The 25,662-nt window shown below is 34.7% G+C and overlaps 1 long non-coding RNA gene across 1 annotated transcript; it reads left to right on the plus strand.

Moving 5' to 3' along the window:
* Window positions 1-796: 796 nt before the first annotated feature.
* Window positions 797-11,354, plus strand: LOC135447295 (uncharacterized). The gene is made up of 3 exons (XR_010440053.1): window positions 797-951; window positions 7,940-8,016; window positions 10,052-11,354. It is a non-coding gene; the product is annotated as an uncharacterized LOC135447295 (long non-coding RNA).
* The last annotated feature ends 14,308 nt before the right edge of the window (window positions 11,355-25,662 follow it).

Consider the following 25,662-nt stretch of genomic DNA (forward strand, 5'->3'; position numbering starts at 1 on the left):
TAAAGATAGTAAAAAGGGTGATGAAATTCTATGTAGTTAAAGGCAGTACACATTCAAAAAACCAAAAGGGTTATTCCCTCTCAGGGCAAAAAATTGAAGCTATGAGAGAGAATTGTATGAAAACATCAGGTCACTACTCAGGAGCAATCCCAAAAACATAATCAAAAGTCAGAAAGTAAGCAGGAGGGACAAGATTATTATATGCTCCAATACAAGATCAGGGGATATTATTGATGAAATTGTCAGGCAACAAGTCATTTTTTCATATATCATTTGAAAAGCCAAAATCTTGTGGAGGATCAAAAAGTAAAGAAATGCATTAATGAAAGAATGTATATTAATTGAATAGAAAATCTGATATATTAGCTTTGAATCTGTTCCAGTTGTGTGATGAGGTCTTCTAGTAGAGTCATTCTTCTAGGACTGAAGTGTCATGGATTCTGCTTGGATACTGTGCTGAGGAACAATCAGAAGTTCTTTATTATATTTACCTAAATTATTTTTTTTCTCTACCCTATCCAAATGATCAGTCAGGAGAGAAGGAATTCAAATGCCTCTCTGACACTTCTGATGTTTGAACTTTGTAGTTTAAATATGATGTAGTCACACAGTTTGTGGTCATTGGGGTGGAGCTGTGGCCGAGCCTCATCCCCAGTGGGTGCAGCTGTGAGCAGCAGGTGAGCAGCACTGACAGCAATGAGCCATGGAGTGCCCAGGGCACTGACCAACCTCCAAAGGGACACACAGGTGCAGTGCATCAATGTGAGTGTATAAAAGGCTGGGCTGAAAAACAAGAAGGGCTAATGCCTGTAGCCTTCTGGTGTGGTGTTGCTCTGTATGGGTGGATGCTTAAAGCTGTATGAAATTACATGGTGATGCTCGATGTGTTGTAGCTGTCTCAACTGTGACATATGCTGTGATAATATGAGACAAAAATGCAGTTGCACACTGGTAAGTTAAAATTTGATATGTATTATCAAAATAGTCTAAATTTTATTTCACTTGGTAGAAAGCTTATTCTAGCTAATGAGCTCCTGGCTAAGTTAGAGGCCAAGTTAAAGTGTTTTTCAACTCTTTATCTTATACTGCTTTTCAGTTGTTAAAGAAGTTATGTGGATATTCCTGGGGTTTTTTTTTCTATTTTATATACTTTGACAGGCTCCCAGAATTTCCCTCTCACATTCTATATATGATAGAACAATCCCCAAGGGAGCTAGTCCTGTATCTTATTAGTGACTTTTGCTCAAAATTGATTCATAGTGGTGAGAAATATGGTCAGTTTCTAAATATTTCTGATATGAATACTCTTGAAACTACTGCTTGTTACTTTAGCTGTTTAAGACATTCAATTTAAGTAAAAAAGCCTGTCTTTGTCCTCAGTGCAAGTGCAGCTTGTTGGCATGCATCATCTCCAACACTGTTTGGGAGCATGTTAATATTTTTCCTCTAAGAAAATGTCATTTTGGCAAAAATAAAACCTTTTTGGAAGAACATTTCTGTTGGAAAAGTATTTCTTAGATCCAGACAGCAATTTCTAGCCAAATCTGTGGAGAAAAAAAAGATCCGTCTTACACTACCTAGTTGTCGGTAAGACTCTAGTCAGCTTGGTGAAACTCTGGATTTCTGTGTTGCGTTAAACACCACAAACACTGGGGAGGGATCCAAGCAGTGTCAGATACATTCTCCATCGGTGTGCTCTGCCATGTAGATCTTCAGAAGGAACGGTCAACAAAACTGTCAACTGCAAGCAATATGGGGCCTTCAGCATATAAATATGAAAATATACATTGACAGAATCAGTAAATGATGGCTTAAGCTTGTTGGAAAGTTTTGTTATTCACTTCAATGAGATCAAAATTTCAGCTTGCTGAACGAAATAGCTAGATCATAATGGACTTTCTGGTTTGTATTTGGTAGGAAGTGTAGCTGCCTTCTTTCCTCTAAACATTGGATTGCTTGTAAGGCTATCTTTGATTTACTATGGTTTGCTCTTGTAAAGTAGTTTATTCAAAAATTGTCTGAGAGCAGTGCTTTCTACATAAAGAAGAATGGTAAAAGAGGAACTTAAATGGCATCTTTTATCAATCTGTACAATAGCATGTATTCACAAGAATACTTTGAAATGTATTTATTTTTAACAAAATAAAAATTCAGATTTTCAACAGCTCAAAGTTTCCGTTCTGTAAAAATACTTTAGGAAATAATTTTGCTGTTGCCAAATTTTTTTCCATCAGAAATGAATGCTAAGCAAAATATTAAACTTAGCCTTTTTCTAAAAATAATATTAGAATAACCTGAAGTTCTCATACTAGAAGAACCTGATTTTTTCCCAGTAGGTAATTCATGCTTTTGTCTTTGCAGACTTCACTTTCAAAACATGAAAAATAGTTTGGATACTTGTAACAGCACAGTGTTTCATGTCACAGGATTCAATAGGTTAATGAATTTCAACCGACAGCTTGAACAGAACTAGTCTAGGTATAGCAGTAGGGTAGCAGTTGTTCTTCTGTAACTTTTTGATCATCTTTTTTTATCCTTTCATTAATGAATTGTAGTCTGTGAACCTTCAGTTTTTAAAAATATGTCCTAATGATTACTTAGCCCATTATGAGCACCTACATTCATAATTTCTATGTTGCTTGTTATCTTAACTTTCTATGGTAAACAGAAATGTTCAGTTTGGTCTTGATCCTGATTCTTATATTTTGCCTAATATTCTCATGATATGCAAAATTATATAGTGGAAGTTTTCATATAGCCCTTAATGTTTCTGTCTTGCTTGAATTAGAATATTTCTCAAAAAAAAAAGTAATTTTATTCTGGAAGTGTTTATGCCAGTTAAAACAAAATACACAGCTGCCATGGCAAGCAAACCTATTTTTATAGAACTTGGAATCTACGGATCTTCTCAGATAGAATATTAATTTCAGTGTTTCTGTTTAGCTTCACTACTTCTGCTAGGAGACTCCTCTCCTAGTGCAAAGGATCAGCAATAAAGTATAAAATCATGATTGTTTTCAATTTGTGCAAAGTGAGACAAAACTGAAACAGATCCCTGATCAGCCTTTTAGTGACCAGGCAGTTGGGGTTTATTTTGTAAGCTTTAATCAGTCAGTGCCAAGCAGGTGATTAGTATAAATAATAATCCCTCCTGTGTGAATGTTGCTTCTACTGGCATTCTTACCAAGGTCTGTGTTGAAATTTGTCCTTGAAATATCTCTAGTTCCAACAGCCAGATCATAATTTAGAAATCATAGACTTATATAATTATCAGAATTGTAGATAACATTTGGCAACGTGAAAGAATGGATTACTGATATTTTTCAAAGGGAAGTAGAAAAAGAATGTATAACTATGTGAACTCTTCCATATAAAATACATTGGAAAAAATTGTTGACACGGCAACCATTTTCCATTGACAGGAAGGAAAGATGAGGATGAGAAACATATGCAGTAAAAGAACAAGACTTAGAGTAGGCACAAGAGAAATGTAAAAATGGCCAGTATATTTCACACAACTAATCAGGAAAATTGCCAGGTTAATATTTCTTTCCCTCTTTGTCCTTTAATGAAATCTCATTTGTTTTTGAGAGAAAACAGCTTTGTAAAACAGTTTCACATCCAGAGAGAAACAAAGCCAAGGGTGAATACAAAGCTTTAGACATGAAGTACAGACGAAGGAAGGTTCTGTTTTAGAAATTCCAGCCAACATCCTTCTCGCCAACCTTTTCCCTTCAGTCTTGCTCTATGACATTCATATTGTCTGGAAAGAAAAGCAACTTTGTTTCCTATTTCTGTTCATATTGAGTCATACTGTTACCAAGCATCTGTTGCAGAAGTGAGGCACAGTTTTAATACTGAGAGATGTTTCTAACTTGTCTACATGGCATTGCCTTCAGTAAAGCTGTGGAATCAGTGGCTTTATGCCTTAAGGCTCATCTTGATGAAGTTTGTGAAACTTGAGTTGAAAATCCATTGTGTCATTTCAGTGCACTTGCTAGTAAATAAGACCATGCATTCTCATGCTTGATAATACAAGATAAATGGGACAAATTTATGGTCATTTAAGGCATATTCAGTATTAAAAATATCTGTATTAAAATGAGAATTCATGTTTTCCCACTGAAGTTGTAGTTATTTAATGACTGTGTTTTTGGAAAGAAATGAAAAGAAGCTGCTTATGTCTCTGCCTAACTACATATTGCACAAAACAAGAGGGTCTGTCAAGGAAGTTGTTAAAGCTATTGTTGAAGCACTGGTCTGAGATTCAGCACATAGACTATTTATCCAGAGCCCAGATGACCTCTGATCCCCTAACTGTTCTGAATTCCATTCTAATTCTTCCTAGACTATAATTAAGGGTATACATTTGGCTTGCCTAGTTAATGGCTGCAGTGTTTGCATGGCATTTTAAAACCCAAATGTTGCAGTGCCCACAGCTCAAAAATGCAATGTGTCTATGCAATCTGTAATGTATATTGTCTATTTTATGAAAAGGGAATTAATAATATCTACTTCAAAGATATATTAGAAGAGTGAATACAGTGAAAAAATTTCCAGACATTTACTAACATTTGATTCATACATAAACCTGTCCTGTAAATGTTGTTTTAAAATAATTGCTTCAGGCAAATTAGCACTAGACAGAATCTATAAATAAGCAAGTGCAAAGAGAAGTTAGGTTAAAGAGTTTGGTAGCTGTACTGAACAGACTCAAGTCCATTTTTTTTGTAGTTAGTTAACTGGAGACTACAAAAGTGCATATGTGTACATACAATTTCATTTATAATTTTCTGATTTACTTGGTGAGAGGTTGCATTGGAAGGGTCAATGAATGCCTAGAAGGGGTTGCATTTTAGGTCAGTGGTGCTAGTGATACGTTAATCTGACCAAAACTGCAGTGCTATTATTGTTAAAATAATAAGTTGTAAACTGCTGAGCTCCTCCAGACTCTACTTGTTGAGTTTTTTCTTACTGTTGAAAAACCTCAAGAAAATTTCCAGAAACCAAGAATGCATAAACCTGTGATCAAGGATTTCAAAGTGAAATGGTAGTGGTGGAACATGAATAAGACAGAAATAGAAGTTATATAAACAACACAGCTGACCTCTTTTTATCAGAGTTTACTAGAACAAATACTGTGCCTGAGAAAAGAACAGATAAAGTCAAAATATGACCAAAATAAAACTTCCATGTTTCAGTTAGAAGGTACCTGGAGATAGACCTCTGGTTGGATTTTCACTCAGGTTCCGCAAAAGTACTTTAGTGATAAAACAGACCACTTTAAGCACTTAAGTGCCCATTTGGGCTGCACTGATATCACAAACTGCCACCTTTCTCCAAAGCCCAGTACATTCTCTCTGTATTTCTGTTTCTGTCTATGAATTTGTGTTCACATCAGTTCTTATTCCTGCCTGCTGTTACCTTAGTTGACGTTCAGTCCTAAAGGAAGACTCCTAGCCTAAGCTCAGGAGACTCATTTCTGAAGGCATGTTCTGACCACAAATACAAAAACAGATTAGAATGAAATTGCTCCGGGTATTGATAACAATTTTTACTTTCAGCCATGTTGTAAGTTTTACAGTAAAAGGACTTTCTGTGGATAAAGGACCTCAGATGGAGTTCCTTTGTCAAATTAGGCAAAGTATGGATTTGAAGCTATGTCCTGAGCATTTAATCTGGTCCATTTGTTACACAAGAGCTATATATTTCTGCTTATGCCCTGTTTTGGGTTCCCCTTCTGCCTATACAAACACAAACCTGTTAAACTGGAATCTATCACCTTACTTCCATAAAAGGAATGTATGGTTTAGGACTGCATCATACTTCTTGGTTAGCTCATGAGACATTTTTTATGATCCTTCTTAATACATATAATTAGGTAAAATGTGTCCGGTTTTCGGCTGTTTGGATGGCCTGGAAAGCCCGGGGGCCTTGGGCAGCCCGCGTTTCAAAGGACGAGAAGAGGCTTCAGTTCTTTTCTCGCTCTCTGTTTACTAATTGTTTATCTAAAAGATTTTCTTTCGGCCCGACAGAGATCTGCTCAGCAGCCAGCCATGAGCACACACTCCCCTCCCTCCGGGCGGTCACCTATCTTTATACCCAAAGATGCGTGTACAATATTTATCATTTTTCCCAATACCTTTCACCCTTATTGCCCGTGCACTTTAGTAACAACCAATCTCAAAGTGCCACCATCACCACAGAAGATGGAGGAGAAGGAGGAGGAGGACAGGACACGCCCCAATTCCTCCATCTTACTTCTCTAAACCCCCTGTACAGAAATCCTAAACCCTGTGTTTCACCCTCTAATTAACTAATCCCTTCACCATTCACCCCGGTGAAATCCTCCTATCCTCATACAGGTGTCGTCTCCTGTGTAGGGTCAAAGTCCAGCCACCAGACACTTCTGGCAACATTCCAGGACTCCCGAGCCCCCAAGGGTGGTCTCGGTGACTCGGCACCTCAGTCCTGAGGTGCTGAGATCCCACAAAATGTAACAGTTACTGATTTCACTGTGTAATAGCTGCATCAAAATTAATGGACAGCTGTATAAGTATTTCAGAGCAACTTTAAATTGAAATATTAAGATTCATATGTCTGCTTTGAAAATCAAATATCTTAGACCAAGTTTAAGGATAGACATGGTGAATCAGTAAGAGAATGTGAGAGGATTGAGCAAGCAAGATGAACACAGATACTGGATTCAAAGCCATTAGCTCATTCTTTATAGAACCAGAACTGAAATTAAAATCAGCTATAAGCTGTGTTTCAATAGATGCCTCTCTTAAAAGGATAATGACCATATTTTCAAAAACTACTAATTTTTAAAAAAGTTTGGATAAAATGATATGGGAGTGAACTGGGGACATAAACAGAGATGTCTGCTGCCTGACACTATTCTTGTCCTTGTATCCAAGGGCACTCCCCAATTAGCCATAGCCTCAATGTCAAATCTTCTCACCTTTGACAACAATTTAATAATTTGACTTTATTTAATTATGGGCCCATTTTTCCTTCAATTACCTCTGTGCTCTTTCTCTCCATTTGCCACTCCCTCAATCTGGACATATTTCTCTTTGATGTTTTCTCAGCTGTGATAGTTTAATATCAATTTGGACATTTTAAACATTGTTTTCTAGAAATTGCATAAGCTATTAATCTATTCTGTCCATACCTTCTACATTTCAATTTTTATTTTCCTGAGCAGAAACAGTTTTTTGTTACTTCTCTGTCCACTGTATTCCATAATGAAGCCTTTATTCATAAATAGATATTTTTGCTGTTAGCAGAGTAATAAATACCCAAGCTGTGCACCCATAGTGCTGTCAGTATGGGTGCATTTATTATCTATTATAATAAAGTTATTCCTAAATACTGAAGAATAATTTTATTAAGCATCTCCCAGGGCTTTTCTAAACTAGGATTCTGTGGGGAGCAGAAAGTGGCACCTAACACCATTTGCTTGGCATGAAGCTTAGTTTTAATCCACCGAAATTACACTTCCACAAAGTTCAGTCTGTCTGTCTTTCTGTCTAATGTCTTTCCTTTTCAAGTCACCCACCTTTCTTCAGGAGGGGACAAAAGCCAACAAAACAAACAGCTTTGCAGAGCAGCTCACAGACAATACTATTTAAAGTGATCTTTTCTGGACTTTACCAGTATTCACTGGAGATAGGAAATATCTGGAGAGAAACTTGATGTGAAAAGTTTTTCTGTTAGGATAGAATTTTGGCTAACATAGCTCCCAAACTCTGTAAGAGAAGATCCTGTAACATTGCCTGAGGTACTGAAAAAAACTGGCTTTGTATTTATTACCAAGACAGAAATAAAAAATTTCATTAAAAATGTCATGCTGAGTAAATAACTGAAGTACTTCATATTTTTCTTATTAACTTCTATGTAATTTCTGGTATTGTTCCATTCTAACAACATGCAGAATACCTCCCAACACAGACTGAAGTTCAGCATGTCTGCATTTCCCAGCTGATAACTGAATTCCATGCTGGTGTACTGGTAAGAGTCAGATATGGATGTGACAGGAAATTATGTAGATGTCCTTGAGAAGATCTTATTTTAGAAACAACTGGTGCTTTAGAAGGAGCATGGAAACAGGCTAGGCTATAGAAAAAGGCTCTTGTTTTGTTTAAAATCACTAAATAGTCAGATATTCAGACATGCTAAGCAGATGTGTTTTAAAACAGCAGTATCAACTTTAAAACACTTTATTGAATTCTGATGCCTGGATCCTTCAAGTGATTCTTGAAGTAGAAAGAAAGAGCCGTCTTTTAATGGAAAAATGTAAAACATGCATTTGCATTGCCTAATGGAGGACTGCATGAAGGGTGAATGAGGCACATAGAGTCTAATAAGTTACTAAATCTAGAATTCAGAGGAACATTTTTTTTAAGGCACTTTTTGGCTGTTTCATTAACATCAGGACATAGTTTCTGCCTTTCTTACAGTTTGTTATTGTGTCAGATACAGGCCTTGTTGCACCACTTATCACATATTACACTGTTTTAGAGACCATGGATATAATGTTTTAAGATTCTGTGACAAGTTTCAATGATTCAGTAATATTTGCTAGAGATAAACACAAAAATAATTTTCAGTCAAGTTTTTATTACTAATCCACTAATACTGGAGATATGTTGGCTAAACCAAGCAGCTCTGTTTCAGATTCAGATACTCTTGGAAAAGGAATTATTTTCCATTTTTAGCTTAGTATTATGGTCTCTAAACTGAATCTTTTCCATGGAAAACATTCATTGATTAGCAGAATGACTGAAAAACACACCTACACATGGCTGTTCTGATTCTCCCTTTAGTGAACCAGGGCAAAACAGCATTTTAGGTCAAGCAAAACATGTTGACATCAAAATATATCTGCAAAACATGTAAAATGTATTTTACAGTAAATACATTTCATTAGTTGAGATTATCAGCTATTTACTTTGGGTTTTATCCACAAAATCTCTCCATTAGTATTTGAAAAAGCAAATTGGCTACTGAAAAATGCTGCCAAAGACTACTTAGTGCAGAAGTTGGTTTGAAGTTAAAGGCAGGAAATGAGATAAAAAAACCCTTTGAAACATGCCAAGTGCTAACACAAGTTTTATTTTTGAAATTTGTACTTCAAACCCTCATATAAAATGAAGAGAATGAGAGAAAAAAAAATGAAGCCACAATTTTTAAAGACATAACGTCCAAACAGAACTGGGATTCAATTTTCTCAACTAGAAAAAAATGTGAGTTGTTCCATGAGAAATAGTCCAACAATAGTTACTTTGTTTAGACTTTTGTTGGTCTTTTCAATAAAATAAAAAATATCTCTTTAGAAAACAAATTATTTTAATGTAATCCAGAAATATAACATTTTTTAGAAAATCTGTTTGAAGAGGCAACAATTGTTTCTTTTTATAATTCAACTTCTCTACCCCAAAGTTAAAAATGTGTGAAATACAAGTAATGTTATTATCTGTCATAAGAAATTCCCTGGTGTTTAAAGAAACCCAAACTACAACTAATTGCACAGGCTTTGTGCCATTGCTAGACCTTGACTTTAACATTTATATAAAGTGGACTTTGAGCAAAATGACAGAAATTCCACCCTAATGATAGGCAAACCTGGTCAGACACAAAATTATAAGAACAGTGGTGGAGCTGACCTAGAAGTCCTAGGAGGTTTTTTTTTCTGTCTGTAATTTTGGGGACCTTTTGCTAAGAGATGAGGTATTTTTCTGGCTCAGAGAAAAGTGAGATCTCTGAAAGCCAACTTTTTTTTTTTTTTTTTTTTTGTAAATAGATATTATTATGAAATATCTGGTCCATTAACACTGTAATTCCTAGTTTAGGATTTTTGTGTAGTTATTTGAGTATCTTTATCTAAAATAATTATTGAAGTACATCAGAGCTTCCTTATTTGTCTTTTTCTCCCCATTTCAGTATTCAGTAAGTTCAGCAATTAACTTAGAGATAATCCCCTTTGCACTGGATCTTATATATGCAGTATTCAAAAATCACTTCTATATTTATTCTTTTGTTATAGAACGGCTTCATTGTGTTCCAATGCTTAGAAGGCCAGTGTTCATAATCTCTACTGCTGTGCACTCCTCTGAATGTTGGAAGACTTGTGACATTTTTCACCCAAGGAAGCTCCCATCCCTATGAAATGTGCATTCATGTTTTTGCTAATCACAATAAGTAAATAAAAGCAGGGGAAAGCAAACCCAAAACTTAAAAAAAGAAAAAGACAGGCAAATAAAAGATTATACTTTCTGGAAAGTCAGATTTCCATTTTCCTGACTGAGTCTGTACTTAGGTGAATAGTAGTATTATATATCCTGTTATACTCTATTATGTACATACATACACTGTGTATCTTAAATATAGAGCGTATAAATTATTGTTGTAGGCAGCTGTATATCCATAATTAACAGACACATTTTGATATTTGCCTCTAATAATCACCCAGTAGATACCCATCATATTGTGCTAAGGACCACCAGGCCTAAATTTATTGTATTTCTTGTAGAAAAACATGTAGTAAGTAATATCAAAATCTGTAAGCAGCAAAAAACCCTCAAATCTGGTGTCACAATAAAATGAGGAAAAAAAATTAGTTGCAGTCCTTAATTTTTACAATTTCAACTGATTTCAGTAAGGACCATGAACTACAGTACAGAAAAACACTCCAGCCTATTTCCTGAGATAACAGTAATGTAAACAGACACATATATACAGCCTTGGGAAAAAAAGTAAATGCCAATTTCCCACTGAATGCCTGGCAAGAACTGCCAGCAGCACTGTCACTAAGCCTTTCAAAATGTACAGCTATCAAAACATGTCCAAACCATCCCCAAAATACTGTAACCTTAAGAATTTTCAGTGATGGATTGCAAATCTAGAATTAGGTTCTCAGTCTCCATTGGTTAACAGTAGAAGTTAAAAAATGAACTAAATTGGGCTGTTGGATTAAAAAAACATACTTAGGCCTCAATTTTGAAATGTATATGTTTATACACATTGATGTTTCCATATAACCAAAAATAGGACTGTGTACTTTCATCTTTTTCAACAGCTACCTTAAAGTGAGATACTATATGATGCTAGAAATATTCTAATTTTTGCTCAAAGACAATCTGTTTTCCCAGTAGTAGCAGGCATCTCATTTCTAGGGAAAGATTATTTTTCAGACCATCTTGTCCAATCCCCTTTTTTCATGAGGCAGAATAAAGACATATTCATTACTTTCAAGACTTTGTGGTTCACTCTTGAAATTTTTAGAAGAGTTGAATTTTTAAGATTGTCTGAATTTGGATATTGCTGCTATATGGATTAAGCAAACCTGTTTTTTCCAGAAGTGATAAGTGTTGTGCATTAAAATAAAATAAATGCTATTTTAAAATACTGACACCATTAAAATTAACTGTACTATGTTAAATATATCACAAGATATAAAATTTAATCTGAAGTTTCCCAAACACTTTAAAATTGTTACAATCTTTCTTCTAAAAATAAGTTTTATGTGAAATATTTTCAGAGATTAATTAGGTATAGAATTAAGTTCATGTAGTTTTTCATATGAAAGAATACTTTTCTGTCAGATTAAGGGCATCACAGTCATCCTGGAATGCCTAACACATAGGAAATTATTCCTTACATCTAAGTTTTCTGATAGATGTGTCACAGAAGATGCATAGTTTAGGGCAACTGGGATGTTGTCTTATATTAGTAACTTTGTATTTAGTGAAATGAGAGTTACGAATGGTGTAAAATCCATGGCACTACCATTTAGCTTTTTCTCATGCTCTTTGCATATTTTGTTGTCACATACTATTTACATGAATAACAAAGTAGTTCCAGCAGAGTGTTCAAGATTTATCAGTACAGTTAGTGGTTAAATTTAAGCAATAATTCTAAACACATACATCAAGAAAAATTCTGAGTTTTCTTTGTAAAAAAATATTGCTGTGTTTGTCTTTTAGGGAAATACTTTATCAAAAATTATGAGTAGACAATTTTCACTGCACATGAAAATACTTCGTTTACATGTAACTTTTTTCTCTATGTAAATTAGGTTTTTATTTCAATTTTAGAAGTTCTCTTTAACATCAGATCACACATTCTAGATAGCTAAAAAAAAAAATGTGTACTTGCTCCTGTTTTTTCAGGTATCTTGGACTGGGTCATTGTCTTAGTTATAATTATAACAAAATTATTCCACCTTTTGCCTAATGAGAATCAGCTTTCCCAGGAGGATTCTCTTAGGTGGGAGGCATCTTGTTGTTTGTCTAGAGAAAGCTAATTCTTCAAATCATTTTGCCAAATCCAGTCCTTTCATGGGTCATAAGGAGACAAACTGTCAAATTTTATAAATAAACTTCTGGATTACTTCTAGCTTCTGACTAAAAGCCAAAAGGCAATGCACTCAGGCATTAAAATGTTCTGAGAGAAAAAATTAGTAGATACAGGAAGTAATTAGAGTGTCTTGATAAATTTCAGTATCTGCAAAAATACCAACCTGAACAGGCAGGATGTTTTCAAGGGTAAATTATTAAAGAACTTGAGTCTTCAATAAAATCATTCAGTCAAGTCACTTTTCTATATTTACCAAATCTATTCAGCAAATTGGTTTGCTGAGCCTGACATGTTTTATTTTATATGCATATTATAGATGTCATGTCAAGTAAGAAGTGGACAACCCTTTGTAAATAAAATGCGAGAGATGACAAATCAGCTCTTTAAACAGACTGAGCTTTCTAAGCAGGCCAGTGGATAATTATGTGGGATATGCATCACATAATTAATGTGAAGCTCACAGATTTGGCATGCTAACAGTCACAGTATCAAAAATACCCATTTTGGTTTCAGGAAAGTAATAATTCAGATAAATGTTGTCCAGATTCAGAGTCTGAGGAAATGTCCACTAATATTCACAAAATCTGTTGGTTGACTTAACTGTTAGTCTATCAAGTTGCTAAGTTAGAGTTTGCATCTACAGTAGTAAAAATGAAGTTGGAAGTGCAATTTTACCCTATGAAATATTATATTTGCTTTGTTCTTCACCATGTGCATGACTTAAAATAGCAGGAGCTGCTTGATTTCCTCCAAGAAAATTCTCATTGTTGTAGAGTAGAAAATATATATACTGAATGTATGTTTACTGAATATGTAGTATGTATGCTGAAATGGAATCACTGAAATTCTGTGCATTCTTCCCCACTCAACACAGCAGATGGGTTTGAAGCAGTAATGAAACATCTTGGTGTTCCCTCCACTACAGAGTGTTTTTTAGCTGGAATGATGTAGTGATGTTAAACCAGGCCAGATAATGTTTCTAAGAAACAGTGATTCTTTCTTAGAATAAGAAGAGCTCATATTTTCAGCAGTAAAATTTAAGAGAATAATTTTCAGGAAGTTCCTTATCTCGAAGTTTTAACTTAGATTCTGTTTTTCCTTTTTTAATTTGTGCTTTGATTAAGTGAAACTTGGATGGCTTTGATATAATTGAGAGTACTGTTTGACCTACTTGGTTTTTTTCTAATTACTGAAATTTTGGCTAATCTCTCACACAGCAAGAAAAATCTAGGGAGTAACAATACAGATAGGCATATTGAAAGTTTCATAAATTGTGCAATTTCAGTATTTATTTTAAATTTTTTACTTCAGATACTGTTTCTCACTCAGATAAATTGTCATCTTCCCACGAAGTTAAATTTAAAAATTATGGTTAGTACAATATGCAATCATTATCTGTAAAGCACATACTATAATGAGATCTAGAGGTCCAAGAAATTATGTCATCAAATTACTTAAGATATTAAACATCTGTGTTAGCTATGTAAAGTTTATCAGGAATCAGACTCTATGTATAAAATGGAAATAGATTGGATTCAGGAGAACACATATAGAAAAATTTTAAAACCTATGTTCTCAATAAGAAGCTAAGACATCTAGGCACATTATAAAAACAATAACTATGTAACTAGATAGTATTTAGGTACCTAAGTAATTCTGGTAATCTAAATATTCTTCTGGAAATAAATCATAAGGCTGAAGATATAGATGTTTTTAATTTAAAATATTAAAACCCCATGGTATTTAATTATAAATTATAATGATAAATTAATGATAATCTGTATACTCTGGGGAATCTTGGTAAAATATTATGAAATTTTTGGGACCTATCAGGATGAGAAGTATGTCGGAGTTTAAACAAAATTGGGCCATAATCTTAGGAAGTAAACTTAGACTTTGTTTTCCCCTTCATTCCTCCATCTTTTTTTACAGTTTATTAGTATACAAGGTTCCTGGTGTGTATTAAGCTGAAATGAATTTTTGTGCTAGAGCTTACAGATCTTTTCCAACTTCAGAATGCTTCATTTTCTTATGATGAAAAATATCTATTTACAGATCAGTGCAAGGCCACTCTGTTTTCCATCACACTCTGGTTTAGCTGACTGCTCCCTTTTTGTGTGTGGAGCACACATTGCTTCTAGTGCCTGCTGTTCTTTTATCATAAATCCAAGTCCCCACAGAACTGGAAGATATTTTTTCACATTACTTATGTTTTCAAGTAGGAACATGAAGTTCAAATTCTGAAATATGTTTGAAAGGAAAAGTCAGAGCTGTTGTTATTAGAAGGAATTCAAACTTCTTGTAACACTGACATGAAACATTGCACTCATTGTTATGGGAGAAGGTCAGTAGTTCAGATAGTATATGCATTACAGTTCCAAAAATGAAACTAAAGGAGCACTGATAATATATTTTTAAGCACCTTTGCCTGTGCTCACTTATATGTTATTCATAAAAATGTGGTGGCCTTGCATCATAGGGACAATTAAGGCAGTGATTTATATAACAGCCTTATCATAACATGTATTAAGGAGTGAAATGAAAATGTAGTCCCAGATTTCATAGTCACTTCTGGTTTTTTAGAAAGTGTGTACAACAGAGACAGGCTACTGATGGAGGCATATTTGCTTTTAATGGATGGGGTCCTAACAGGAGAGGGTGGGTACTTACTGAAAAGCACTCAAGTGTTACAGACAAAATTATACTTCTGGAATCCTGCTAACAAGAAAATGTGCAGTATCACTGCAATGACTGGATTATAAATGTAATTTGATCATATTATTAAATAATTATATGAATGAATGATGTTCAGCATTTCTTCTTAGGAATATAAAACAATTGATGAAGTTAGAAGGTCATTGCAATTCTCGGACAAACGGAGACTATTTGAATTTTTCATTCACAAATGCTATGTGAACTTTTAAATGTCTACACCAGGATAGTGTAGACATTTTCTCTTTTATTTACCAGGGAATTATTTTGAACAACGAGAGTAATGTATATTGCAGTGTGCTCAACACAGGCAATTTCTATAATGCTGATTTAGGGTATTTCTCCTATATGAAAGTTGAATTATGCCTGATGGAAACACTTCTGTCACAGAGTGGTGAGAAACAGGACAAGATTTCCTAAGCAGTCAGATGAAGCAACTCTTGTTTGCTTACCTGACATTGACATCATAACATACATCATAGACTGCTCTTCTGTGAGAGCAGTGATATCCTGCACTAAGTACCAGCCCATCTCCTCCCATTGGGTAAAATGATTGCATTGATAATTTTTTTTGTAAAACAGTAAAAGGATATGTTTGATATCATGCTATGAAAGATTAATTCTTTGCATGAGAGCTATAATTCATGTTACATCAACCAACATAATTATGTGGGCATGTAGTTGAGGTGCAATAATTGGAAACATGACTAGTTTTAGTAGCAGCTGAAAAGTCTTATTAATTACTACCAAGAACCAAATTGTTGGATAACGTAAGTATAACATTGATGTCTCTTTGTTCTGAGATTAATTTAAATGGAAAGATAATCTCTCACAATCTTTAAAACCTCACTGCAAAACTTTAAACCAATTACCTAAGCATCAGCCAGCTGTATGCTCATGTTTTCATTTCTGCATGCTAATTGTTGAATTCTTTTACTGATAAAATACATTCATTGTAATTTATCAAAACCTTAAGTTCTCAAATTTTTTTTTTGGCAAGTGGATAAAAGTGAAATTTAAGAAGTTTTTAGACTAGTTAAATGTGACTCTAACTAGTCACTAGTAAGTGACTGGGGTTTTTTGCCTTGAAATTGATTAAATGGATCTCACTACTAAACACACATTGCTTGGAGTTACAAGTGGCTTGGAGTATTTGATGGCAAACACTCAGTGTATGAGCAACATAGTTGTGGAGCTAGGTCTGGATCTGGAAAATTGTAAGGATTTCTTCCTTTAATGTCAAAACACCCAGCTGTTTTTTAGAACATTGCACATCCAATATTACTTAATGATGCAGAATTAGGTGAACAACTTTAGGCAGATAGTTGAATGAAGCTGGGAAGATACTCTGTCATATCCAGCTACTGTGATTATCAGTAATAGTGAAGAGAGCAGCATATGCTTTATCTTGTGCCAGCAGCCAGTGTACACTCTCCCCAAAGCCTTAGTCTGCTGTTTTCTTGCGTGTCCTAAAGCTTGGGTTGCTGGTAGTTTGTGTTTTGTTACCTTTATGAAGCTGGCTGAGGTGTGCATCAGGGTCATAACATCTCATGCTCTTGGAGATAACCTAACAAAGCACATTCACTGGATACGGGACTGCACAAGGCAGAGCACCAAGAGCACTCTGTTGATGGTTGAGGCTGCTCTCATCCTGAAAGGGATTTTTCCCACATGTAGACTGACACCTGAAGGAGAATATTCATTTCAGCCCCATAATTTACAAAAAAAATCCACGCTAGTTAAGTAAGGTGCTGAGCTCTTCCCAGCACTACACTGTTGCTTCTGACGTGCAAATTAATAACTAAGGCATTGCACATTCACAGATGCAAAGCTTAGAAGGCATTTCTGTCTTATCTTGTCCATAATTTAGGTGCTGGGTTAGAAGGGAGTCCGGAGTCTTGCAGTTAGGTGGGCCTGAGCTGTTCTCATTTCAAAGGGAAGTTGTGTCTCATGCTCAAAAACTCAGTGAGATTACACATCAGGGACTTAATATTAACATGAAGTTAAAACATGCTCACAAACTGCTTTTTCAAATGCTTGTTAGCCAAAAAAATGGTCTTTCCTGGAGATATAAGTAAACACGTACTTGTATTTAATCTTTTCCCACTTCCTAAGCTATGGTTTGCTCAGTTAAATTTTAGCCATTCCTAAGTTTCCCAAAGCCCTAATTTCTCACTGCATCTTCACCCACAGAAGCTTAAACATTCTATGATTTTAGACACCCTCAGGGTTTGACCATGAGACTGAAATTTTAAAGTGAAATTCAACCAAAAGAAGTTTAAATACACAAATAGGTCACCCGTGATCTTTGTAGACCCTTTCTATGAATCTAGCCCATACATAACATTTTATCTTTCAGAAATTAATAAAACTCATAAAGAGTTTGAAGCTACTGATCTCAATCTAGTTATTTCTTTTCCTGTTTTGCTAATTTATTGTTTGCCAATTAATCTTAAGTGCAGAAAAGAGTAGGAGGATTGAAAATCCATAAGCTTTCATTTATTTGGGCCATTTCATTACCAATTGTAGATGTCAAAGCAATTTTCTTTCTTATAGGTAGGAATGGGGTTTTTTTCAGATTAGAGTTTGCTTTCTATTTTACTAATAATTTTCTCATAAAACAAATTTTCAGCTGAGGTATTAGATTTATTACAAATTTCTGTGGTATTAAATGACCTTTAAGATAATACATGACCAGGTTAACATGCTTTTAGGTTGCATTGGAGTTGCTCATTTGCTCTCTGCTAACGCAGGACTCTGGCCAGCAGAGGTCATACTGAGTAAGTGGGATTACATAGTCAGACTTCTCTTAATATCTCTTCAGGTAAAGTTGCCAGTAAAATAGAAAATAATGCTTCCAACAAAAATATCTGATGGCTGTGAGAATATTCCTGGCATGAACTGAGCACCTTCTCCCACGGCTTCATGTTGCCAGTTGTCTGCACTCTGCCAGCGGCGCCTTGTGATTCTGGCAAAATCCATTTGTTGGGCTTTGCTTGACTCTGTTATTAATGCCAAGCTCTTCTCCATTGCTGTCCATCCACACAGCTCAAATGACCTCACTGGCAGGTACCAGTTCTATGGCTTGAAAAACACTAGTCCATGGCAATGATGACTTTTTCAGGGCGACTCAACAGCAAGAGACACAACTAGGAGTAGAACTTTACCCCTGAAACCATAAATGAGCATGTAAATCACCAACCCACACAAATTTTCATCAGACTGCACAGCCTGGGTAGTTTGCCTCAAGCACCAGAAGACAGAAATAATCTAGGACTGCATAGCATTAGAAGGTATAACTCCTTTCTCTGTGTTTCTCTGTAACAGCAGAGAATGCACTGGGGGAAGGATAGATTGATCAAATGCATGGAACTGCACCAAAAATGAAACACTTAGGCAAATTATTTCACAGTAAAGAAAAGGTAGGGGTAATGGTACTGCAAGTTTCTCTTCACAGCTCTAGAGCAGCCCTCAGGAACCAAGGCCAAAGCAAAAGTACCTGCTAGATTGTTAATTCAAGGAGGCAGCTAGCAGGAGCTATGTCAGAAACTGAGAGAAGAGAAAAATGAGGACATAAGCTGATAAAAGAAAATGAGGCAGCTGTGACCGCTCCTGCCTAGTGATCAGGGGAAAATTACCTAGAAGTATTTTGGACAGCAAAATAAGAAAAAAAGGCTGGAATGGAGGGGCAGAAGTGTTTCCTACTTGTTTTTAAAAATAAATTGGTAGATACTAAACTTATTTGTCCAGTCACTTTTAAATCCTGCTGTTTATATTAGGTATTGCACCATCTCTGAAGACTCAAAACATTGCTTTGAACGTGTGCAACAATAAGCTTTAATGGGATTAATTTAGCTCACCAGGCTGATTTATGCATGCAAGATTGTCTACTATTTCTTCAACCTGTGAGAGAATTCACATAGCAGTAGAGCAAGTCTAGTCACTCAGAAACAGACCATGAGGTTGGAGAAATTTCAGATGGTTATAATTCTCATTCTCTTTGATAGAACTCATTGTGTATCCAGGAAAAAAAAACTGCTTTGCCTACCAGATTTCTGATTGCTTTAACTTTTTTTCCTTAAATTGTTTTTGGTGACTTTTTGCTTTCATGATTTCCCTGTTGCTTAATAGTATAATTTTTGCTCTCTTTGCTTGTACACCGTATTTGGGCTACAACATGCATTAAATACTTGTGGATTTTAACTATTATGAAAGACATGGATCTCACAAATGTCAGTTATGGTTGGAATTCAGTCTGGTATTAACTGGTTGAAACCCATACCAATATCAAGGATTTCTTCTGAACATGAAGTCTCCCTTTTCTCTCATCTGTTGACCCTCAAAGCACCATTCATATCTTCTTTATCTAAGATCCTGAATCAAGTTTATTTACAGAAGCTTCACTTAGGAACTATTACTGTCAACTGGGATGGACACACCTATATAATATTTATAATTACTATATGGTCTATCTACTATATACTGTACACTGTAAACTATATACTATATTCTGTATACTTTGTCACACACTTTATTAAATTAATAATTAATCCTTTATATATGTATCTGTAGTACTAATGACAAATACAATATCTCAGTGAAACAATGGTTTTTTGGAATTAGAAATTCATGGATGCATGTGAATCACCTTTCATGCAAAGGCTTCCATTGAGTGCTATGATCAACAGAATCCAGCTTTACAGAGTTAGACTCCTACAGCAAATAGATCACTTTCTACTATGTAGAATTTTGCCTGTAAGAAACTGTTAGGTTCAGAACATAACACCAAGGGATGACTTTTTATATTCTGGTACTTTTATACTACAGGGCATATCATCTTATTACATGAAAAGAAAATACACAAACTTACATTTAAAGAAAATAAAACTGTAAATGGATCACACAATCAATTCAACAAATAACAGTCCAGTACAAATTGTTTCATGTTCGGTGTACAGCCAAAATATGCTGAAAGTATGTACATTATTTTTGGCAAAGCTTGAATTCAGCTTGGAGCGTGCTACTGGTTGCTTACTTTTCTCTTACCACAGTTCACATAACTACTGCATGCACTGAGTATAGTAGATAGCATAATGAACTGTAAACTGTATTGCTTGCTTGTACCCCAGCTAAAGAGAAAAAAATTTAAAAGGATCTGAGAGCACTTGGAATGTGTGGGGTTTAAACTTAGTAATTTTTGTGCAGTGCTGGCCTTTGTGGTATTCTGGGACATGTTAGGATTCAATTAGCAGGAGTCTGCTTTGTTTTCATTTTTAGTATAGTATAGAAGCATGACACTATCTAAATAAAACTTTAGTATGAAAATAACCTCTTTCATAGTCAAATGATACGAACATTGGAGAAGAGTAAACAAAAGGAAAGAGGAAAGGATACTGAATGTAGAGAACAACTTCAGGAAACTCATTTCTATAATATGGAAGCCTTTTTGTTTCCATTCTGCATATTAGGTCAATTCTGAAATGTTTGTGTTTTTTCTTCAGACAGTAAAACTATTTAAAATACAGAAAGTACACTTTATTTCTACAGATGTCATTGTACATCAGAGCCCTGTTCAGACTGGCCTGAAAAATATTTCTGAAACAAAAAAAAAAAAATTTCTGGAAATGTCTTCTAACTATATAGAAACTAATTATTTTTAAGTATTCTTTTGGATTTCCTTCTTGAAACACATATTTATTTGTAGCCTGAAACATCATTTCAGTAGCAAATTCTTGGATAGGTTTTGAAATGTCACTATTTTTCATGTTGCATTTTCTTCTGAGATTCAATGTGATCTTTACTAGAAAAAATTGAGGCTTTTGAGGATAATCTCCAAAGTGTTTGTAAAAGAATACTAGTACAGCTTTGTATCAGTTTGACCTACCACAGTTTTTAGTATCATTAGCTGGCAATGATTCTAAAGCAATCAGGTATAAATAAAAGGGCAAAAGGACAGGCTTCTCTGGCACTTCTGGTAGATTACATAGTTGTAAAGACATTCCATTAAAGATTACTGATAATACGTAACAGACATCTAAAAATTCCTGCTTTGGTTAGCAAGAGAATTAAAGACGTTTGCTTACAAGTAAACTCAATTAACTCAGAATACATTTTCAGTATGGACTAAACCCAGCTGTGTTTCCACTGTGCTAAAAGTGCCTAGTGGTCAGCTATCTTTACTTATAAAAACACCCATTTCCCAACAGTTGCCACACTGTGGGGTGTAAGATAATGCCTTTTACCCTTTCATTATTTCAGATACCACTGTGTACTGACTTGGTAAATGCAGACCTTTAGTGTTCAGCTGAGCTGTCCAAATATTTAACTGATCAAAAAATCATCTCTGTTTTCTTAGTTTAGTGGAGACTCTTAGTGGTATTTATGTGGTATTAATAAATGAGCACCTAGGAAATTTCTCCAAGAGTTTTGTGTTTGGAAAACCTGTCATATTTGAAATAGGAAGAAAAAATTACAAACTATAGAGCATAGCTGTCAGTAAATGCTGACAGCTATGAACTTCTTGTCTAACTTGTGAGATGCAGACTTTAGAAGTCATTTCATCTAGCTAAACTTTAGCATGCTGTGAGTATTCAACACTATTTTATAAACATTTTAAAAATAGTATTCTTGCAAAAGGCTATTTACATGTAAATATTTTATGCAATATTTTTTAAATATAATAACAAAGTTTGATGCAAGAAGTGTATGAAATTGCTTTGTTTATTTCTGGATGTACTATACAATTTATAAGAAAGATCCTTTACTTGAAATAAAACTTTTCTAGCAGTTTCTCTGAAACAAACAAAATTAAGGAAAAGACATAAACCAAATATAAAGAATTATTCAAAAGTACAAATTAACATATGTACAATGTGACAATTATTAAATGAGAAGCTAAAATATTACTTTGCAGAGCCACAATCACAGTGACTCATGTCTGTTGTAGCTCCTGGTTAGAAACGTCAATCTTGTGGTTATGGCAGGGAACACTGACTCAGCAGACACACAGTTACATACAACTGGTGCTACCAGTTTTCCTGTGTAATATCTAGAATGGAATTTAGGCTAGATTAACAAAGCCAGGCAAACAGAAGCACACTTGATGCTGCAGCGCTGAACAGCTTTGTGCTTAACTCACTACATTACAGTTTCTACACAGTGCGCAGGACGCTTTGAGCAGAGAAGCACTTCTTGCTGGCCCAACCTGAAAATGAGAATGTGGTTTAATTTAAACCCTTATCCTATATTTAGATGTTTTTCTCATTGCTGCAGAGGATGCCTCCCATTCCAACTTTACAGTCCAAATTGTAGTCTTCTGACAGTTGCCTCTATCCCTTCTTTCAAAAGCTGTGTACAAGTGGTGATAGTGATGCCCTCTCACTTTTGCTTTTATACAGTACCTTACTGGCTAAAGCACTCTCTTAAGATAACAGAAACCCAGATTCAATACACTACTTTGACTGAGAAAATTAAAACAAAATTCCTTTAGCCTTTCAAGCTCCCTCCTAATGACCAACATAAACCTCAGGAAAAGATAAGTAGTTTCTACCTCACATGTTTTAACTATTCTGTTAGGGGGAGGGAAAAAGACAAAAGTTGTTAACTAGATCAGAGAATGTCGCTAAGGGAAGCAGGCCTTCTAGTAGACCTGCTGAAGGCCTTCAGCTAAAGGTAACAAGATAATAAAAGTCTTTTCACTAAGACTTGATCCCTAGTTCTGTTGTCTGTGGAAGAGATTTCTTTCCCTATTTCCATTAACCTGACCACTTTTGACAAGAAGGCCCACTGCCTATAATGGGAGTGGAGAGTCTACAGCAGTGCACAGTACAGGCCACTGGGTTTGTCGCAGTTTTGCAGGCACATGTGCCCCTACAGAATATGGCATATGAGTAGAAACCTCAGATAGAAACTGCATTTACATTACACCTTGAAATAAGTAAGAATATGTTACTCTTGATAGATTCAAACTGTCTCCCTAGGGTTGAGTGATAATGCTTTACCGAATTGTTATGGATCGCTTGAGTTTATTCTGTAAAATGTATGAGCTCATCAATGCGAATCTTAAGGGTGGGAAGAAAATACTACAGACAGGAGCCTTATGGCAAAATGATAAGAACGTCAGCTTCTAACTCTTAAAATCTTTTAAACTTGGAAATATTTGCTAATTTATATTAGATGTTTCTTAAAATCTTGCAAAGTATTTTTAATCACAGTATTTTGATTCATGCTGTCTTTAGCATGGAACAGTATTTATATTGCTATATTTTTTCTCTTCTTTCGCCACTAATATTTTTCAAAAAATGCATACTTACTTTCTGCTGATAGCTAATAATCTCCATTCAAGCATAGCTTTGCTGTTGGGAACAGTGACAGATAAAGAATGCTATCAATAATACTTCATTAACATCATGGGAATAGTCTTAAGTGTCTTAACCCTTTCACCTAAAGAATTTTTACAAATCTTTATTGAATCTGAATTTTTCCATCAAAGACTCCATTTCAAAATGTAGGTTTGAGTAAGGAAGGACACACCACAGAACTGAGCTATATTTGATTCATAAAACTGAAAGTTTATTATATCCATTGACACATCTGGGTGTTCTTTCCTGAGGACAATTTTTCTGACATTCTGCATTACGCTGTCTGCCTCACTTCTTTCATTATGTCTTACTCAAATAACTGAATATGCTTAGACACCACAGGAGTCAGTGGGAATGGGATTGTGTTCTTTGAACTTCACAGAATTGCATCAGATTCTTTTAAAACTGAGCTCATTGTTTTCATTGCTTATTACATCCAACTTAAATGTAAAGTGAAATGCAAAATAGAAGAATGCATATAATCAATTTATTTATTTTGAAACTTCAAAAGGTTGTTATTGTTTCAGAGAAGAGGTAGCTGCAACACTGAGTTTATTGAACTTCTGTATTCTACTTCTCAATATTTTTTACATAATAATATCCTCTCTGAACTCCAACTTTATTAAATTTACCTATGCTTATGGTGCAAAACAAGGGGTTTTTTTTCCCAAGCAGGTAATTTGTAGATTTTTATCTGCACTCAGCATTATTTCACACATGTATCTTTTTTAAAAAAACAAACCACCTTTGTCATGAGAGCTATGCTGTAAATAACAGTGATAAACTTCTTGTTGCTTAATACATGATCTGTTAATGAATATGTACAGGTCTACAAATGACACTCAGAAAGGATCTGCAACTTTATTTAAGTATTGAAGACACAGAAAAGCATAATAGTCTTATCTAGTACTCTGCAGCTGTTACTGTATTAAAAGCTTCTTTGCTAGCCAGATCATTCAATCTGTTCTTACCTTGTTTGGGATGTTTCAGGCACACAATTTATAATTTGGAAAGGAGAAAAGGGTGTTTTTATATCCCATTTCTTTCTATATGTCTATCAAAGTAAGAATGCCACAAAAACATAGATATGTTTTCTGCTGTTGCAAACAAACACTGCAGGGTTTAAAGATTCAAGAGAGGTCTCTTTTGTCCAATTGAATCCCATCTAATCTGCAGTTTATAAGATCACAAGAAACCACAAAGAACATATTTCTTCTTAAAAATCTACTACTTGGTTAATTAATACTTTTATAATTTTGTACCAGCACTTAAAATATTTCAGAAACCTAAAACCCAAATAATATGAAACAAAATAATACCATGCAGTTTGTTGACTCTTCATAGCATTTATCATTTTCACATGCATTTGCTTTGCATTGCATTTGAAAACTGAACACCAAAAGTTCTTGTAAAGCTTGAAGGTTAATGGCATTAGTCTGCCCCTTGACTATAGGAAGCTGTCTATCTAGTCTAAACTGACAGATGTGCTTTTACAGCTGGAGCAATACAGAGATCTTTGAGTTTTGGCCTTCTGGGAGAAAATAGTGGGTAAAATAGCAAGAAATGCCACTGAGCAATTTCTCCAGAAAAGATTGATCAAAGTTTGGAATGTATCTTGACCTGAGAAGACCGAAGAATTCACAGGAGTCTCTATAAAACAACCTTTTTTGTTGACTGAAAACTCAGTTATACCAAAAAGACTAATGGAATTGTATGATTATTATATTATATGAATTTATTCCAAACAAAATATATTAGCTTGATGGCTTTGATGTATATGAAAAACTCACTGAATCTTCACAATATAATATTTTTCAATATTTTTTCTTAATTTAGAATTTTTAAATATATGGGCAAAACTTTCATATTAATTTTTTCTGTTAATAGAAAAGTAAGTAATATGTAAGTTTTGATGTCAAAGCATGCATTTTTCTTTCCAAGTTTATTTCCACGAAAGAGTTACTTCTGCAAGGCTTTCTAATTTCATCTAAGAATCCTGAGATAAGCTCTATCTGATAATGGCTTGTATGAATTAAGTGACTCTTTAAATACCACTTTTAAGATGCAACTTCCTACATTTGTGAAAGAAGTTATACAATATGTATTGCATTGCAGCAGAAATGGTCTTGGTGACCGAGAAAATCTAATTCAGTCCTATCATATCCTAAATATGCATAAAACTGGCTCTGGCTTAAGAATTATTCAGATCATAATGACTGAAATATTG

Source organism: Zonotrichia leucophrys, chromosome 4 (genome assembly GCF_028769735.1).
Source record: "Zonotrichia leucophrys gambelii isolate GWCS_2022_RI chromosome 4, RI_Zleu_2.0, whole genome shotgun sequence".
NCBI lineage: Eukaryota > Metazoa > Chordata > Aves > Passeriformes > Passerellidae > Zonotrichia > Zonotrichia leucophrys.